This window comes from Amblyomma americanum, chromosome 1 (genome assembly GCF_052857255.1).
Source record: "Amblyomma americanum isolate KBUSLIRL-KWMA chromosome 1, ASM5285725v1, whole genome shotgun sequence".
NCBI lineage: Eukaryota > Metazoa > Arthropoda > Arachnida > Ixodida > Ixodidae > Amblyomma > Amblyomma americanum.
The window spans coordinates 334,166,359-334,183,320 of NC_135497.1; the positions used below are offsets into that span (position 1 = coordinate 334,166,359).

The 16,962-nt window shown below is 46.5% G+C and overlaps 1 pseudogene across 1 annotated transcript; it reads right to left on the reverse strand.

Moving 5' to 3' along the window:
• Nucleotides 1–4,206: 4,206 nt before the first annotated feature.
• LOC144121051 (nose resistant to fluoxetine protein 6-like) lies at nt 4,207–16,011 on the reverse strand (annotated as a pseudogene). Its single transcript, XR_013312517.1, has 11 exons — nt 15,921–16,011; nt 14,072–14,126; nt 11,121–11,223; nt 10,348–10,527; nt 9,567–9,663; nt 8,841–8,921; nt 7,605–7,772; nt 6,794–6,876; nt 6,102–6,224; nt 4,954–5,385; nt 4,207–4,639 (listed from the first exon to the last, which is right to left on the reverse strand). The product of XR_013312517.1 is annotated as a nose resistant to fluoxetine protein 6-like (transcript).
• Nucleotides 16,012–16,962: the final 951 nt, after the last annotated feature.

Here is a 16,962-nt window from a genome sequence, read left to right on the forward strand (position 1 = left end):
GTAGGCAGTGCTCAACTTGAAGCCGAGCGAAGAACTATCGGCGTTGGCGGCTATGTGAAAGACAGTGGTTCAAAGAAAGTGGCTCGAAGAATCCGTACCCAAGTGTTAGAAGCTGGAAAATGCGCCAAGAAGACGACGGAGGAGGAATGCTTCGAGGGACACTATCTTACTCCTTTCACCGATGGCTCCACGAGGAAAGAGGACGGCCTGAGCGGTCATCAGCCGTGGATGCTTATTCCGAACTGTGGAGTGCAAACGGCAGAACGTAAACAGCGCTGAACGCACATACAGCGCCTACGCAAGCAGCTTGTAAGCTGTGCTTTGAATGCGCGCGTGTGTTCGCCCGATTTCATCGACGCAAGGTGAGGCACGTTATCCACACGGGCGCCGCACCTTCTACTGCCCACGTCGCAGTTCTCAACCCTGTAAAAGGCTCGTCTTTTACTGGGTAACAAAGCTGTAGCCCAGCCTAACCCCTGCTCTTCGTGGGTGAGAAGGAAGCATCGGCGCACGCTTCGGCACACAGGCTGGAGCCAATGAGAGAGACGGAACACTGCGGAACTATGTGGTTCTCGGGCCGGTCTGTGCATATATCGACGAAATTTGAAAACCTCACACTGCCTACTTTAACGTTACTTCCGCTGCGAAGAAACATGTCTCATCTCCTCCTAACCCACCCGGCCAATCGTCTCGTAGGCGCTCCGTAACCGATCTTAGAACTGCTGAGAACTGTACTGGCCTTTGGTTCGTTGGTTTATGGTTTATGCGGGTTTAACGCCCCAAAGCGACTCAGGCTATGTGAGACGCCGTAGTGAAGGGCTCCGGAAATTGCGATTACCTGGGGTTCTTTAGCTTGCACTTACATCGCGCAGTACACGGGCCTCTGGAATTTCACCTCGATCGAAATTCGACCGCCGCGGCCGGGATCGAACCTGCGTCTTTCAGGCCAGCAGCTGAGCGCCATAACCACTAAGCCACCGCGGCGGCTCCTTTTTTTTGGTTCGTGGCGTTGTTTGATTACTGAGAACTGTTTTAAGGAAGAAAATGCGGGGCTCTAACCATGTTCCGGCATTTTAGGAGCGTCGGCAAAACCCAGGCTTCATCATCGTGCGCACGTGAAGGTTGCGCTGATATGGTTCAGTTGATGGCCTAATCTGCAAAGCACACGCTGAGACCCACTAGTTAGAATTAAGGGCTGGGTGAAGGTGGATGTCCAATCAGTTATTTTGCAGGTGGCCGTCAAAGTTATTTCACATTAAGGAAAGTATAGGCGCTGAGAGATACGGACAGAGCACGCTGATCTTCAGTGGAAGTTGGGGGGAGGGGGGGGGAGGGCATAATGTGAGCATGCGGAACAACGTTGGAGATGCAGTCACCGGGGTAGCACCGGACCGCACTCGACAGTGATCGCACAATCGCCATTACTGTCACAACACGGAAACATGCTTTATTAAGGCTATAGCCTTCAATGCCTCATACTGCCATCCGTCCGTTACATTTTAGACCACATGACCTTTAGATCAAGTGACATCACAAGGTCACGTTACCTAGGTCCACGTGACCTTAAGATCTCGTGACATCACGGCGCAGCGCGTCGTTATGTCCCGTAATCTCTCTGCACGCTTCGGCCAGCAGCTCTTCTTCTCCGTCGTGAAATGAATTCAAGCGCGGCAAATTGAAATCAGTGCAATGAGTCGCGAACAGCTTTCACCTTAACGCAGTTAAGAGATATCGAATTGCCTGCAACGAATTTTTTGCCTCTGGCCTGGTCAGCATGAGTAAAATCCGGTTTAATTTCACTGCGCTTACTGATAACCGCTGTAAATTAGAGATTCCACTGCCATCTTTTCTGCGATTTTCGTATGTCTTGATGACCCTTTGACAGGGGTCGCCTTTTTCATTTTTGACACTGCATTGCTATGAATTGTTTTGTCAACACTGGTTCCTTGTTTTCGCCTTTTTCCTTTTTCTAGTTCGACGAAGCCTGGCTAAGAGATATACAATTCGGCGTTGATAAACACAAGATATTTTTCTTTATTCCAGATTATAAGCCGATTTTATGTCAATTTTCTTGTTTTTTACTGTGGAGAACTGTGGTATGTCCAGTTAATAAGCAAAGACTGTACGGGGCAATAAGATTTATCGCTGGATCGTGTGATAGATGTTTTGCATGGGTGATGGTCATACCTATGCCCCTTTGAAACTAAATAAATGAGTTGGTAGTCGGCGCCCGTCTTGTAAATATCCCTTCTCATCTTCCACGCCATCTCGGCGCTGTTTCTAACAGTTTAAGGAAAAAGCAGTTTTTTTTTTATCACAACGAATCAGCCGGGCACGACGTATTGCAAGAAGAATCCATAGATGGCACCAGTTACACTAGGAAGGAAGACCGCGGAAAACGCTACACGCCAGGCAGCCATGCTCACTTTTGTGAGCCGCCGAACTATTTAACGCAATCGTATCGTCACGGACGTTTCGCCCCGGTAGCCTTTTTTGCAAAGAAGTAATTTATTACCGGTAAACGGTAACATAACGTTAACTGAATGCCCCCAAACGCTACCGTTTGAAAAAGAAATCGATTGGTTACAAAACTACACAAAATGTAGTTAATTACAAGTAATCGATTATGTAAAATCGAATATTGACGCATGTGACATTGAATATCGAGTAAGGTAGACTTCTTGGAAGCATTTTATGTGTATACGACTGGGATTTGATTAGCTAATCAAACCGTGGCAGACGATGATTGGGAACCTCGCCATCCGCAAGTGCACTTGGTGTTTGTAAATTGCTTTCTGTGGAAAGGAAATGACGCAATATCTGTCGCACATCTCGGCGGACACCTGAACGGCGCCGTAAGGGAAGGGATATAGGAGAGACGGAGAGAAGAAAGGAAGAAAGAGGTGCGGTAGTGGAGGTCTCCGGAATAATTTAGACCACCTGGGGATCTTTAACGTGCCCTGTCATCGCACAGAACACGGGCGCCTTTGCGTTTCGCCTCCATCGAAACGCTGCCGCCGCGGTCAGGTTTGAATCCGGGTGCTCTTTTATGTTTGTAAACTCGTCACTAGTGTATATATTGCTTGCATCTGACCTTAAGGGTGCCACAGTGAAACAACACGCCTCGCTGATACGAAGTTTCCACAGCAGGTCGCAACAAGCCGCTTAGACAAGCGCGCGAATTTTTGCCGTGATCCTTGTCCACCAACATGATGGCCATCTGGCATGCGCCAGTGGAAGCTGTCTATACGTTCCTACATAGAAAGCGACGGGGGGAAGGGGGGGGGGGCAGGTGGAGAACGTTTGAGCTACTGGAATACTGTTTCTTCGCATGCATTATTTTCCCAGCATGGCCGCTTGTATGAAAAATTGAATAAGTTTAGTCAGTGAATAAGGGGTCTATATACCATTGAATGGGAAAGTGCCTATATACCATTGAATGGGAAATTCCTGAGCATTTCGGCTGTTGTGGTCCTTTTTCCTTGCCCGCGTTACTTCATGTATAAACACTCGTAATTGAGTTCGAAATTGAGTTCTTTGGGATGTCGCCTCAGCTTCTACCACGAATCCGTGTAGGCAAAGAAACAGTGAGGGTGCAGTCATTTTCTGTTGTACTTCTTTTTTAATTTCCGAAAGAGTGCAACATGAAGAACTTTCGGTGCTGCTTAACGAACAAATTTTGTATTCGGAATGGAATTCACCACTGCTTCTTTTTCTCACTTAGGAACACAAGTGGCATAGAGGAGCTTTAGCCAGTTCAAATCCTTAGACCGTGCCCTGTAGAGCCATATTATTACGCGAGAAGAAAAACATGACAGTGTGCGTCATTTCAAGGAGTGGATCATTCCTCGATTTCGCACCGATATCAGGCTGCAATCTTCAAAGCACAATCGTCCTGTTATATGGAATCGGTGTAAAAAAAATGAAGATATTTAACACAGAAAACTCCGGCATTATTTCAGTCAACTGTACTTTCTTTATTCTAATATTTCATGTCTTGTTTTGAACCTGATATTTTTTACAATTTCATTATTCTGGTTTCGTGTCTCTGCATACGTGTCATCTTTTGTACGCTTTGTATTTATCTATGTATCTTTCATATCCCTTGCATCACCTTGTTTTTTTTCCTCAGTTTAGATATGCCGTGTATGAACAGGTCAAATAGGTTTCTGCATAAGTTCTATAAACACACCAACAGCCGAAATGAAGGCAAAACGAACTATTTACACATTTGAGCACTTAGACAGACAACATGACCTCAAAAATTCACTGTGATCACGGTGGCACTGGGTGCAGTGTCCTTTTCGCTAAATTAACTTTCACATGCGCTGTTGACGTAGCCGTTGAGGTTACGTCCGTTGATAGCGTTTTTCGTGACGTCAGGGAAGCCGTTCATGCACTCATGCATGGGCAGCGCCACGTCCCATGTTTTGCCGGCGGCGTCTCCGCTGGAGACTTGGATGGCTTTCAGTTCCTGATTTTCGTCCTTAATTTTGGAGTTGTCACTCATGATCGATTTCTTGGGTATGATTTTGGTTAATAATGCATTGTCCAGACAGGCCACGGGGCACTCGATGAAGATGTAGACGATGGAACCCACTACATAGGACATGATGGCCTGGGACAGGTACGCTTGAGCCTGCAAACATCAAAAATGGCTGAGGATAGCAGCGTGTTTGGACACCGAGCTGCAGTTACTCTGCGTTTCCGCTGCCGCGCCAGCGACTAACAACGGGCTGTCCCACATTTGAACGCCGGATCAAGAGGCCACTTATCAAACACAAAGGCAGCACTGGTTAAAGATCCCTAACGTGTAATCAAGGTAGTAAAGACTCCTTTCATTGCAGTTTGGTCTGTGAAAGTTAGCCGATCTTTGTGGCGTTGGACGATATGCCTGTGCTTGTTTCGGGATTCAAGCGACGCATGCGAGTCAGACGCGTTTCATTCACGTACCTGCAGGAATGGCTGCTGACTGATGTTCTCTCGGCTGAGGACGGCGTTGCAGCACATCAGGGTGACGTGCACGAGGTAGACGGAGAAGGAGGGCCTTCCCAGGGGTTACATATGGGCTAGGCGAGGAGGTTGTTGACGAAGCCGCCGTGGCCCGTCGCACACGCGTACATGACCCAGGAGGCGCCCAAGCTCCAGGAGGCGCGGTGGAGGCCCGCGTAGAAGGCCGACTCGAGCCTCTCCGGCTGCCGGCCATCGAACCAGGTGCGCACTCCCAGCAGCGCGGCCAGGGATGCGCTGGCGGCCAAAGCCCATGCGGCGCCCTGGATGAGCCTTGACAGCTGGTTTTGCCGCACGGCAAGGCAACCGAAGGTCATGCCGACGAACAGGGAAGCCGCATGCGTGTACGCCTTGATGTAGATGTTGATGATACTCCTGCGCAGTTCACAGAGGTAGAAGGTATAATGGCATGCCCTCATCCTCTATAGAGACGATCTAGCAAACGTTAAAGGCCGCTAATGATAGGTACGCAGGTACACTGAAAGACGGAAACCAAGGGAGCGAGACTCTCTGAAGCTCCCGCTACTCCAGAATGTGAAATTAGGAAGAAAAAGAAGCCCCTCAACCCACATCTCGTGCTTTTCTTCTTTTAAGGGCATGATCGACACACGAATGCAACCAATGCGATCAGGTATACTCATTGCAGTCGGGGGCAAGTTCAGAACTTGTTTCACGTTGTAGACGTTTCCGTTCTAGCTATGCCGATCGTGCAGAGTTTATACCTTTTGTGAGCACCTGACGTTTTCATGCTACACCCCGTGCACGCCCTTCAGGGCCATGACGGTTTCAACAGCATTTCACGCCTGCTCCTTTGTACAAGCCCCAATCTGACGACGAAGCTTTCTGTTCATGCTTACGGGCAGACGCATATGAAGCTGTCCGCATATCCTTTGCTATGTACACACTGTACTCAAGGAGCTTGCATTGCTCCTCCTCTGCGTCGTCGTTACCATAGACCCACCAGTATCATGCTCATTCTCGCTCCGCACCTTTTGTCGCAACTACTAAGAATCTTATAAGCGCCCACTTTTTCAAAGACTTACGTCGTGTTCGCAAAACAAGCCTGCACGTGCACTGCCAGAATGACTTACTGGACGTCTGCAGTAAAAACAATGTTGAATTGTGTGTAGTTTTTGACGTAGACTTGGATGCCCGCCGTCAGGCAAGCGGCAGCTACGGAAGCTCCCGTAAGCCACAAAGCTACCTTAGGCCACCTGTAAAATGCACATGAAAGAAACGTTTCTTCACATTTCTCTTTCACTCATAACTGAACGTGCGCAGACAAACTCAGAGGAAAACGCCAAGGGATCAAAAAGAGAAGAGCTTAACTGAATGTAGTTGATGCGCCAGGCTTTATGGTTTTTCTTTTACGCCGGTTGGCAGCGTAGACCGTAGGTAATGCCAATATTTAGGGCATGTTGAAGGAACTGAGCGACAAAAAGGCTTTCACGCTGATACTACACAATAATGACATTCTTGCGTATGAATCAGTGGCTCCGTTTGCTTTACGCTTATGTAGACGATTATCCATTGCCTGTTACGACTAAACATGACAGCACACTTCAATTTACAACAGATGATAAGCTTCGGAATACACCTCACATTGATTCAAAAGAAGATAGGTTGCTATTTGAAATAGATCAAAATAGCAACACGTCAGCTCTAATGCTTACACGAAGTCTCTTTGGCAAAGATGGAAAATGAGTCACTCGATGTAAATATCAGTTTATCTCATGCCAGCAAAGTCTCCCATAGCAGTGACAACGCGAGAAATAATGTTCACCTGGGGAAGATGGCAACCATGACTATAGTGCTGTGAATTGCAATCTGGTATTCCATGGAGATGTACCAGTAGTGTGGCATACACTGCAATCCAGAGAATAAACCATGAGCAGCTCATAAAATACCTTCTGACAAGCGAGACACACAAAATACAAATGTTTCAGTTACACGTTGCAGTTAAGATTTACGGTTTATGGTTTATGAGGGTTTAACGTCCCAAAGTGGCTCAGGCTTTGAGAGACTCCGTAGTGAAGTACTCGGGAAATTTCGACCACCTGGGGTTCCTTAACGTGCGCTGACATCGCACAGTAACCAGGTCTCAAGAATTTCGGACCCATCGAAATTCGACCGCCGCGGCCGGGATCGAACCCGCGTCTTTCGGGTCAGCAGCCGAGCACCATAACCACTGAGCTACCGCGGCGGGCTGAAGTTAAGTTTTTGCATTGTTTAATGGGAGAAAAAAAATGTAATCGTTCGTCAACGAACGAACAACGTACTTTTATTCTTGCTCTATAGGTAACGGCTTCAGGCGCGTTATACAGCAGAGTGACGTAAGTTTACATCGGTGCATCCTTATACGTGCCTGCACGTGTGGGGTCTTTGAATCTAAAGTTTATGGCAATAATAATAATGCGACAGGCCACACTGCCACAGAAAAAGACTTAAATCCCGAACACAACAAAGCGCAGTAGGGGGTCTGTCAGCGTGCCCGTTAGATGGCCACAAACGTCGCAGGCTCCCAATTATCGTTTCAAGTAGGAAAATTGGACTTCTGCACAAAAAGCTGAACGCGCTTCAACGCGAAGACTCACCAGGTACGTGTAGTAGTCCATGTAGTTCTGGCTCATGGTGAATATCTTCCACCAGTTCTCCTCGCAGGGCTTCATCAAAAGCGGCCAGTAGTAGTGCAGCGGGGGTCCGTCCACGATGCCAGTATGAGGAACACGAATCCCAGCAGCGCAGCCATCGGCACGATCAGCCTGTGCAGATGCAGCGGATGCACGCGTTGTAGCCTGCCCGAGCGCGCGTACAGGTGCGAGCAGCTATGGAGATAGCTTGGGCGTGACGTCAGAGGCGCCGTCAATGTGGACCACGCTTCCTCAGTACACGTTGGCGTAGTTGGCACTAAGCGGATTTGAAGAGCGCACAGCCTTTCACCGTGGTCTGGATCCGCCAACATGGCAGCTGCTGTGATGTCGGTGCGAGCTATCCAGAGGTTATCCCGAAACTCAGGAACGCCTCAAACGGAAACTGAGAAACAGACCAACTAAGACAGAGCGTGGCTGCTACAGAATGACCCTTGGGCGATATGGATAACGCCGGCGCAAGTGAAGAGTGCTTGTGTATAGGTCCTCTGTGCTGATTGCGCTAGTGGCATTTGCAGGATCAACAGTGTACCTATCAGAAAACGAGTGCCACGATGTCTACCGACAGAGTTATCAGCGCCAATAACCACGCTTTGAAACACGAACTACCCGTGGGTGTGTAACTACATACAGCAGTACCGTTATTAATTCGGAACATCAACGGCCATCGGCTGTTCACAGTCACCATTTCGTAAAAAAAAATAACAAAGACGAGTTCTGGCGTGAACTCGCGTGCGTTTGTTGCCTTTTTATCGCTCCTTTCTCTGTAAGCAGTTCTCAACCAAGCTTTCGATACGCATGAGGCTCGCTGCAACAGCAAAGAGGTAAATAGCTCTGAGTGTGGAGCCGGAAGAAACAATAAGTCGTCATAGTTTTCTTGCAGCCCCGTCACTTGGACAATGCGCCGTCACTTGGACAATGAGCTTCGTGAACATAAAGAAGTGAACATATTCCTTCTGATGGGAGAAAACGCAAGAAGGATATGGAGAGAGGTTAAGTACGCAGTCTTTTCTTCGCATTGATCTTCTGTCAAAAACTTTACTTATCTATAGGCTTTCTTTTCGTTCAGTAAAACACGTCACAAATCGAAGCTCGTAGTTGAAGCCGTGCAGTGTAAATCATTCAGTTCTAAACTATGCATCGGCACAATACACGGCGGCATTCCTTCTCATTCCGGCTTACCTGATATAGTGTCTCACGAGCGGCATGATGTAGAGCAATACCGGCGAAACGTCCCTCCCCAGGAAGCCGGAAAGGAATCCGCTGCAAAAGTTTGATTTTGGTGCAGATGAATCCTCTCTCGTTTATTCAAGCGGTGCTCATGAAGAAAACAGACTTAGGATAGAAGAGCAAAACATATGAGGGTCACTGTGGGAAGTCCGGTTAGCATTTAGATTGGGTATGAATAATTTAAGTGGGGAGCTTATTTTTTATATTAGTGCTGTTTTAGGTCAATTTAACCAATAAACTGGATATGTCACGGAACTGCAAGAAGAGAATAATGATACGGAGATTTTTTTTTCCGAAATTCAGTGGTTGAGTAGAGAACCACATTTTCAACTTTCGATTCCTGTGCTCTCTAATGATTCTCTTTTCCCGGTGGTAGGTTTCAATCGGGAAATTCGAGTGGCAGGAGTTGAAGGGTACATCTCCGCGCGGTCATTTTCACTGCCTGTTTTACAAGAAGCGTGGAATTAACGATATAAACAAATTTTTTCTCTCGCAGTCGTGCGCGATTCCTCTCTCATCAGCCAAACGCTGAGCCTGGAACCATTTAGGTAGAGTTGCGACAGTGCTGGCCGAAGTTTTATCCGTCTACTGTCGCCATCAGTCCCAGTTCAAACGCTGCTATAGCCCCCTCATCCGTTAAACCGTTATCCGCTAAAGCAACGACATTACGATACTTACGTTATGGCGAGAAATGTCTCCACAGCCATGAAGGAGTTCAAATGGACAGTAAGCAAGATGTCCTTTTGTACCCGACGCATGAGGCGAATCGTGTTAGCTGAACGGAAAGGAAAAATCGTCAATATAAAACTATTTAATGTCATCCTGAGTCATTGCTGAGGCCTGCTGACTGGACTACCCGCGCTCGATTTTGCATTAATTCTGGCATACATCCGACCAAACTAAATCGTAGCTATCGTGTTAAGTTCATGCTGTGATATCGTTGTATGTGGTACATGAGTTTCGACGTCTCGAAGCTCCACGCGGGTTATGAGAAGCGCTATAATAAATGACTCCGAATTAAATTCGACTGCTTGGGGGTCTTTTACATACGCGTTTAGAGCACAGCACTCGAGCGTACTTTGCATTTCGCCTTTGTCGAAATGAGACCGCGTTTCGGTTCCACGAGGCTGCACTCGGCAGCCAGACGCCACATCCACCGAGCCACCGCGGCGGGTAATATCAGGTATAGGGTATCTTCATACGCTGGATTAACAGCGTTCAGTGAGTGCCAGGTGGAGTCCGGTTGCGTCTAAAGGACGACCACCAATCTAGTAGTCCTGTTTAATGGTTGGAGGTGTGCCTAATCAAAGTCAACGACGACTGGGTTATCATCTCTGTTCCCATTAACGTGAGAACGCTTTTTAAACAACACTGTTGCCTTCCAGGATTCTGGCGCCCCCTCCTCTTTTTCTTCCGTTTAGGTTTCGCGCCAGCACCCTGGAGCGTCCTTGATACTCACAGCTGGCGTGAAGGTCTCGAAGCATGTGGCTGTGTCCCAGCACCACCCACGTGGCCGAGAAGACCCGCACGCCGTGGATGAATCCGAGATTGTTTGAGTAGTCTCCCCAGTTGGGCATCTCCATCAGCTTCTTGAAGGCCCTCCGCAGGGAGACAGACTGCACGGCTTCGTGCACGAAGCCTGCGAAATGGCGCCAGCGATTTTCACAGCTGCGACAGAGGCAAAGCGATCGGACATCATCGCGTTGCCGAATCACAGAACGCGTCGTGAGGTTTGCTGGAAGCTGTTCGATTATTCTTGTCTCCCAACATTGTGAAAACACTTTCCTTGAGGCTTCAACGCTCTGATAGAGTCCCAGGCTGTTGTTTGTGGCCGGATACGATACAACCTTTTACACTTGCCCCGAAGGTTTCCTTCATACGCTAGGATACCTCCATTGTCCGCCTTACTCTGCTTTATTTACTTTTTTTGCCAGAATAATTGTGCTGTAGGTACAACTGTGGTTTGTACATTGAAGCAATAATTCAAGTTGACGAATGTGCCTATGAGTACACAGGAGACTGCAGCCGACGCAGGGGAGCGAAGAAATGAACTTGACAGGACTTGCTACTTCGGCTTATTATGTATGCATAGTTCCGCAGGAAGGAATGGCGCGCCAAAAACAGTTAACGTTGGAAGAAAAACACCCGCGCATGTTGTGTTCTTATTCCAAAGTGCAGTTTTTGTTGCGCCATTCGTTCGAGCGAAGGCACGCGACCGAAAAACTTTCTTACCCGTGAAGGCGTTGTATTTCGTCAACTTGTCTTCTGCCGCCACCACCGTCCTATAGATGTCGTATGAAAGAGGATGAAAGCCGTCCACAGCAGAAATATGCACCTGCAAAAAGTGCGTAAAAAAGAAGTGTCTTAGGTTGTGCGTAAGGGCAGTGCAACATTCGTAGAGCCCACAACCACTAAGAGGCGAGTTACTTACAAAAACTGGTTACACGACTCGCATTCGCACAAAAGCGAAACAGAAACGACAACAAAACAGGGTCTGAACATTTTGAGTCGACGAAAGTTTACGCAAGTGACAAGAGAGAATACGTATGGGCCCACAAAAGTTTCTGGAACGCCAAAAGCGCGCAAGTCTTGGATTACCTCGCTACGTACAGGCACAACCATTCATCGATGCATGTCTCGCAAGAAACTGCGGAGCACATTTCTTCAATTTGTGGCTATGCGCTTAGACTGGTCAGGAATTAAGCTTTGTTGTAATTTTCTTATTCCGAACGCTCTTGTGGGCACCGGCACGTTTTGGCGTAATTGCCGAGGTGTTGACCAGAAGACAAGCACACTGATATGAGAGGAATGTACTCGCATATTCACTAACTGCTGCTGCCTGCAGTACCAACCACACTTGGTTTAGTGGTCGAGACTTTTTAGAGTAGATTGCTCGTGGGCAGACTGTGAAACTGCCGTAATGGAAGCAATGCGCTCAATCACAGCGCAGTAAATGAGTCAAGAGTGAACTGAAAGCAATCGGTATTTGAGGGAGAGAAAGGAAATCCAAGGAAATCCATACACATGGAATAATACACGTACCCACACATAGGAAAAGGAAGCACGATTGTGTTTGCCAAAAGGAGAAACATTTACATAAATAAATAAATAAATAAATAAATAAATAAATAAATAAATAAATAAATAAATAATGCCTCCGGGGCCGACGAAACGGGGCTTGTGGCGGTGGAGCATAAAAGGGTGGGCTACTACGGTAGGCGGCAAGGGTGGGAGAGCGACGTGTACTGGTGACTGCTTCAGCATAGGTGAGCGGTGCTGCCACAGGCAGAAGTGGGCGGCTGGACAGCAGAACTGCAGCGACCTGCTCCTGAATAGCACGGCGGATAGTGGGCGTGAGGGATGCCGCCTGGTGGAGAGTAGGGCAGGCGAGGTCGAGAATGTGATGTAGCAGAGAAAGCTGGCGAGCGACTTCTTCGCGGCCGAAGTCTTCGACATCTTTACTGCTGCGTGGAATGCGATGGCATCGTAATTAGTGCTAAGATGTTATTGGGCAATATGTACCACCAGAAAAGAAAGGTATGGAAAGCCTGCACACACCACTGTCAAGGAGAGGTTTTTAAAAGGACATCATTAAAGATACCATTCAGCAGAAAACCCAGCGTTATCCAACCGGCATTGTGTCAAAAAACTGCACCACGCATGCATGTCTGGAACAAAAGTCACTGAAAACAGCATTTGTAATTTAAATCAAATTTCAGCACATGTCTCAAACTACTTCGCCTTAATAAAGTAATAGATTTTACATACAAAAAATTTGATTAAATTTCAGTCTGGCTTCAAAGACGCTCGGGTAACCAGCCAGGCACAGACTACCGACTAGATCACGCAGGCACATTGACAGTACTGAGGTACAAAAATGGAGGGGGGGGGGGGGGGGGGGGGCGTGATGTGTGCGTGCTGTTGGCTTCATTTGAAGCTTAGTAATGTAATTACTGCAGTTAACTAGAGATGTGCCAGTCAGTGAGAAACCAGTTATAGTAATATCATGTAGGCGAACTGCAGTGTGCAAGAGTTCAAAAACAAGAATGTCGAACCTGTGTTAAGATAATTGTGATACATGTGCGAGCATGAACGGAGAACAGCGACTGTGTGTGTGAAGAGAAACCACTGCAAGGATCCATTAAAACTGTCGCATAATGCCTCAAATGGTGAGCTTAAGTGTCCTCCAACTGTATTAGAGGACACTTAACAAGTTGCTATGTCTTTTAGGTGTTGCAACTTGTCCGAGTAAGGTGTGTTTTGCATGTACAGTGAGTGGAAGCCTGTATTGCCAAAATAATTTATTTTCATCATTGTCCTTAATGAATCCTAGAATTCTTTATGCAGCCTAATTCAGACACATTACCTAGTGCAACATTACATATTGAACAATACGCCTCGTGTTAAAAAGATAAGAATTTTTGGACAGACCCTCCTTTCATAAACATTCAACCGTGGACACGCACATTATTGTTGCCTAATTTGCAAAGAGGAGTATTCAGAAGTCACCTTTGCTAAACAAAAAAGTGGAAGCACGTACACTGACGGTCCAGTCACAATAAGGGTGTAGAGGGTAAACAGGTTGTCTGGGATTTTTCTTAAAGCCACCGAACATCCGCAATTTACATGAAGCAAAGTGCAAACGGCTGAGTCAATGAAAGTGGGATCGAACACAGTTTGACTGGGAGGTTGATAGCCCAGAGCACAAAATTATCCCGGAAAAAGAAAAAGATCTTGGACCTGGGAAGACCACCTGAGTAACCCAGAAAGATGAATAACAAAGTTTACTACTACTACTATTACTGTCAATTTCCAGCTGGATTACTGAACTGGATCATACCCTTCCAGCTGCAAAATGCCATTTGGAGCTTTATTGTTGAAATTACGTCCAGCTGCATAATTTACACTTACAGTTACCTTCAACTGAATTAATGTAGAATTTGAAGCTTTTCGTCAGGGGTACAAATTTCAGTTCGAAGATGGCAATGGCTAGCCTGACAAAACTCTGCCCAAGCCTTCCATTTTCATCTCGAAGATAATGACCATGAAACAATCGGTTGACTTTTCCGTCAAGAAAAACAGTTAATTGCGGTATAATCACATGCAGCATGGGAAAGAGCCAGTCGAAAGCAAGCACACAGAGGCAACCAAATGCCATGAAGCAAAGCATGTTGCAATCTTACCATACAAACAGTGCCACACAAGATGTGTTGCACCCTGGAGAGATGCTGTAAATGACTGCAGACGCAGCAACCATGCTGTATGTTGAGCAAGTTGTGAACTGCTGGCTCTCCACAAACGCCAAAATAAACAGCAAAGCACTGATGAAAGCATGTCCAGTCAACACTATGATGCTAGAAGGGAAACATTTTGGTGCCCTCCTGTCTCACTGAAGCACCAAATAAAATGTGCGTTGTGTACAAACAGAACACGTAAGGAGGCAATACAAGGAATGGCATATCTTCAAAATCACCAGCGCATGTGTTGAAGCACACACTCAGCAAGTTGGCCGATGGTAGGCGGAAAGCACTTGGGAAACTTCCTGACTTTGTAACAATACACCCTGTCTCGCTGATGTTGATTAAATACTACACAATTACTCGCTTCACAACACCTTCGCCCTAGCACGCGCACGCTTGGTTGCTCGAGATCTTGCGGTTTAGGCGGCATCCTTCCAGATCGCCATTCAGGAGGCGTCTGGCAAGACTGCCAGGGAAACGCTCCTCTCTAACGATGGTGGCGCCACTCAATCACGTCTCACGCATGCGCAGTAGGCTGAAGCGCAGGTATTAAGCACTATTATTGCTAATTAACTAATTACTATTTCACTGTGAGGACTCCAGCCTGCTTACGAGGAGAAATGTGAAAGCATGCGTTTTGAGGAAAGGTTTTTGAGGGAAGGACAAGTAGCTCTCATCCACGGTAAAACAGAGCGGAAAAACACAAGCATGGAACAAACCCGCATTATCACACCGTCTGAAGAAAGTGGGGCCAAAATTTCAAATTGATGTTGTATTTTCGTCTCACAGAAAATTAAGCAACATTTTCTGAGCTGTGCAGCGGAAGCGAGAGTCCCTACTAGGAAAGAGGATTGGTGTTGGTTGTACCACAGCACACGTAGAGAGGAGGGTAGAGTGCGTTGAAGGTGTATACAAGATCCCCCTTTCATGCGGTGGATGGTATGTTGGCCAGACTGGGCGATGTCTCAACGAACGCCTGAGGGAGAATCACAATTCTTTGGACAGGGCAGCTGGTTCGAATTTGGCGCTGCACTGCAGTCAACCTAAGCACACATGCGCCCCATTGCTTCGTCAGACATTCGTCATCTTCAAACATAAGAATCAGATAGTAAGGGAACTAGTAGAGGCATATCACATTGACAAGGGGAGTGCAGCATGCATTAGCAAGCCCTCATTATCACTGGCTAACCGCGAAATCACCTTTTGGAGCATGCATTTGTAGAAATGTAGATTTAAGTTGTTCAGTGATGACGCATTGCTTCTTCAATATTTTTTTGTTCTGATTAGTGTTTCGCGGGAATAGTATATGTACACATGTGCTTAATAAACCACCAGTTGAAAGTCAGCGCTAGTGTCGTCGTGTTTGTTCCGTCCTCGTGTTTTCCCGCGCTGTTTTACCATGGATAGTAGTAATCAACCTGCCCAGCTTTGACTACTTCTAAGAAGCTCTCACATCTCTCGAAATCTCGGTGGAAACCTCAACCACTTTTGATTTTAGCTATGGTGTGACACTTTTATGCAACCATCACCGATCGCGAGTCGTGAGCCTATAAAGGCTTTCGCCTTGAAACTATTCTCTGTAGTCATGAATACCACTAATAAATTGAAGGCCAAAAATATAGTCGTGTTTATAGAACAGCACCAAAATGAAGAACACTTCACCAGCTTCTTAGCAGTATGCTGTTAAACTTGAAAGAGAGAAAATGCTCATTGATTGCTTGTGGCATAGCTACATGCGAAAACCATGGCAGTGAGTGCGATTCCCACACTCAGCTGATCACACAATTCTTGCCTGTCAGGTAGAACCCAAATGATGCTGTGTTCTCCTCCTTGTTGTAGATGCTGATGCTCCTGTTATTGTCACCACTCACCGGTGGTGTCATGATCCTGCAGCTGAGTGTGGATGAATGCCTTCTGTTACACAATGGAAGCTGTGCTGATCTTCGAAGAGAACTCTTGACCATGCCATGCAGCAGTTGACATCTTTGCAGACACCTCATGTAATCATTCAGGAGCCTGGTACGGCCACCCAGCTAGGTAAACAGTCAAGCCGAGATGTGAGCGAAGAGTGATATGGCATCAGGGCCTTCGAGCTGAGATCCCATGGTGATAGCGGCCCGCCACATCTGCATTTGACGCACACCATAACCTGCAAGTTAATGTTATACTCTGAAATCTTCGAACAAGGTAGACATTGGGTTTCCAAATATTTTAAATTGTTGAAGCTGCAAGTCCAACTGCAGTCTGTTTTACGTATCGTTGTAAAATATGTTTCAGTGCAAAACCAATCATTAGTACCAAATTGAACTGTTTCCATAATAGCTACAGGTACTTGATTGCAGATTTTCCAAACTGATAGCCACAAATAATTTCATATTAGAGTATTTTTATACTTAGTAAAAGAAACTACTACAAAATACATTGCAAGGAAAGGCACAAGTTAAGTTATGTGTGACTACCTTGAGTTTTTTAGTACATGCAAGCTTCTCCATTTTGTACCCATCAAAATGAGGCTGCCGTAATGTTGTGGTCAGTAAGAGAAATCCAATGTCACAGAACAACTGTGTGTATAACCCACACCTATCTCTGCTGTCATCTGAAAACTATAGCCATGATTCATGTACATTATTTTGATATGCAGTTTTATTTACACTGTCCTTCCTTGCTCTATAAACTATGTATAAATAGAATCAGATATCACTAGCTGTGTGCAATCTTACTACAGGTGAACATGTTATTCCTTCATGCCTGCCACAACACACTAAGCACGTGCTCACCAGTTTGACGATTTCTATGCGGGCAGCACAGGATAATGAAGAGATATTCCACACAAA